Here is a 2,500-nt window from a genome sequence, read left to right as displayed (position 1 = left end):
AATAAGTAAGTTCAATAAATTAAATTCAATAAAATTTAATGAATACATAAATGCTGGATATTGTGCACAAAATGATTTAAACAATGCATAAACCTACTGAAATGATGCAAATGTAGAGGGTTTTCTGGAAATCTGGACCAAAAAAAAGACATAAACGAATGAATAAATAAATAAATAAATAAATATAATGAATAAATAAATGCTGGATATTGTGCATGCAATGCTTTAAACTGCTCACATGGTAATTAAATCATGTACTTAGTGATTTATTTCTAAATGCATGTCTTCCCCACAGTTTTTTTTTTTTTTTAATTAAACTTGATCATGTCCAGTTCAGTCTCCCCATCATTCTCCAGGACAGGTCAATCCACCTGAGTGCATATTTTTAACCTGCTGCTCATTCAGCATCAAATCACACCGACAGATTTTGAATATATCTCGTCATGCCCTGTGCCCATTTTGTGATGACTATGACCTTATCTCATGACCACGATATCCTCTGTTTGAGACCAAGAAGTTCTTTGTTTCGACTGAATAAAGAGTGTAGCAGACGCTCCAGTGTTAGCCTGTGTGTAGAGATATCTACCACCATCTCTGTTCACACCTTCGATGCCTGCTGTTGAACTGGACGTTGCACATACAGTAGATAAGAAAATAAACACTCCCTGTATGTCTCAATCAACTCCAAAAGGCATTGCTACTCGAACCCCGACTCTGTGTGGTTCTTTTGGTGTTACTTTTGCCCTGATATTTCGGCTTGGAGTGGCGGTGTGAAACGGACTTCTTCTCAAAAAAGTAAACCCAAAAGAAATTCTTTCACACACCGGGAGTGTAATCTGCCCACTTCTCTGAAATTTGTTTGCCATTGTCTGTATTTCTGTCTGCTCCGTACCCGGAATATTCCCATCTGTTTACTTATTGAGATTTAAGCCTGATGTGGGCGTGGCTTATTTTTTTTATTTATTTATTTAGTTGTTTGTTTGTTTGCTTAGGTATTTATTTGCATATTTATTTAGTTAGTTGTTTGCTTATTTATTTAATTGTATTTTTTTTATTTATATGCTTATTTCTTTACTTAGTTGTTTGTTTGCTTATTTAGTTATTTGTTTAAATAGTTAGTTGTTTGTTTATCTCCTTATTTATTTATTTAATTGTATTTTTTTTACTTTCATTATTTGTTCATTTGTTTATTGTTAACCCTGCCACACTGAAATTATAAACTGCTGAACCAGAAGGCTTACTTTCTTCTGTCTAATGTGACTAAAGCAGCAAGCTAATTACAAGCTATTTTAAAGCAATCAGCTCTTTCCCAATAATTTCCCACAATAACTGTCTAATAATATTCCACCAGATTTACTTCAGTTCAGTTCTTCAGCTTATTAGAGGTTTCAGAAACCTTCACTGGACACAGAACGTCATCTGTTACTTACGGCGTTTCTGTCAGTCATAATGTGGACTGTATTTAATCATACACCGGTCAGGTATAACATTCTGAGCAGTGACCGGTGAAGTGAATAAGACTGATGATCTCCTCATCATGGCACCTGTTAGTGGGTGGGATATATTAGGCAGCATGTGAACATTTTATCCTCAAAGTTGATGTTAGAAGCAGGAAAAATGGACAAGTGTAAGGATTTGAGAGAGTTTGACCAAAAGGGCCAAATTGTGATGGCTAGACCACTGGATCAGAGCATCTCCAAAACTGCAGCTCTTGTGGGGTGTTCCCGGTCTGCAGTGGTCAGTATCTATCAAAAGTGGTCCAAGGAAGGAACAGTGGTGAACCGGAGACAGGGTCATGGGCGGTCAAGGCTCATTGATGGACGTGGGGAGTGAAGGCTGGCCCGTGTGATCCGATCCAACAGACGAGCTACTGTTGCTCAAACTGCTGAAGACGTTAATGCTGGTTCTGATAGAAAGGGGTCAGAATACACAGCACATGACGGGATGGGAAAACAGGGACCAACGCAATATTAGGCAGGCGGTCATAATGTTATGCCGGATCACTGTAATTACTATATGATTTACTCTCAATAACGATGAAGATTGAATGTACAATGTCCTTTAAATGAATTAAATGATCAGGTACTCAGCCTGCGTGAGCTAGACGGAGCGGCGGCTTAAGAAATAAAAGCATTATTTCTAGTGTTTGTACAGAAATATGTTTGTGGTTTTATTCTGAAGCTCAGTAAGGCAGTGATTAGGTCGGGCTAAAAAGCGAGTAGTGCATGTTAATCGTGTCAGGTTAATGGACTTGGTCTTTGTTCCATGAGCAGAGCTGCATAAAAAATGTCTGTGTATTGCAGATACAGACGCCAAAGAGGAAAATTATTTTCCCAAGAAGACTGAGAAAAAGATGAACATGTCTGTCCTCTGCATTAATATTTTGGGTTAGTTTCAAGTCTTTTTTTATAGGGGGATCCTGTGTGATCCACATGCACACACAGCTAGTCTGAAGCTGTCCGGCAAGATTCAAAAAATATAAATGAATAAATAAATAAAT

At 37.6% G+C, this 2,500-nt stretch overlaps 1 protein-coding gene across 2 annotated transcripts in view; it reads right to left on the bottom strand.

The window, feature by feature from the left end:
• Positions 1-2,500, bottom strand: part of iffo1a (intermediate filament family orphan 1a) — an 18,165-nt gene that overhangs the window by 832 nt on the left and 14,833 nt on the right. For both annotated transcript variants that reach the window (XM_058405300.1, XM_058405299.1), the window contains exon 10: positions 1-2,500. This exon is cut by the window's left edge and continues 832 nt beyond it; it is cut by the window's right edge and continues 1,062 nt beyond it. The gene's annotated coding sequence lies outside the window, so the exon portion shown is untranslated.

The sequence above is a fragment of the Hemibagrus wyckioides genome, linkage group LG12 (genome assembly GCF_019097595.1).
Source record: "Hemibagrus wyckioides isolate EC202008001 linkage group LG12, SWU_Hwy_1.0, whole genome shotgun sequence".
NCBI lineage: Eukaryota > Metazoa > Chordata > Actinopteri > Siluriformes > Bagridae > Hemibagrus > Hemibagrus wyckioides.
This window is presented reverse-complemented; position numbering and strand designations above follow the sequence as displayed.